Source organism: Stigmatopora nigra, chromosome 2 (assembly GCF_051989575.1).
Source record: "Stigmatopora nigra isolate UIUO_SnigA chromosome 2, RoL_Snig_1.1, whole genome shotgun sequence".
Classification (NCBI taxonomy): domain Eukaryota; kingdom Metazoa; phylum Chordata; class Actinopteri; order Syngnathiformes; family Syngnathidae; genus Stigmatopora; species Stigmatopora nigra.
In genome coordinates, this window is record NC_135509.1 from 667,644 (window position 1) to 668,102 (window position 459).

Consider the following 459-nt stretch of genomic DNA (forward strand, 5'->3'; position numbering starts at 1 on the left):
CATATGATGTATCAAAACGAAATCATGTCAAGGTGATGTTGTTGTCATTGTTTTGATTCTCATGAAAGTATAATGATATGTTGCAGCAAAATGAAAACTGACAGATCGGCCTTTTAAATCTGTAAATCACATTTTCAGTTATATAATGTGTCTCCTCAAATTTTAAACCTTTTAAAGCTTTTCTGGCTACGATGCCACGTACATGGAGTACTTAGAAAATATGCTGATAAACTGTTACAATCTTTTTTAATTTATTTCAAAGTAATACATAATAGTTTTGAAATTGTTTGGCGTTGATTAATGTCAAATGTGCCGAACTTTCAAAGTAACAAGCAGCATATGTGACAAAATAAGCAAGAAAGGGTGTTTGAGTTTATTGAACTAGAGAGGTGGAGAAACATTTATTATTCTCGGGTAAACGCACCCTCTGCTGGTCGATTTCTCAATTAGCAATCATGG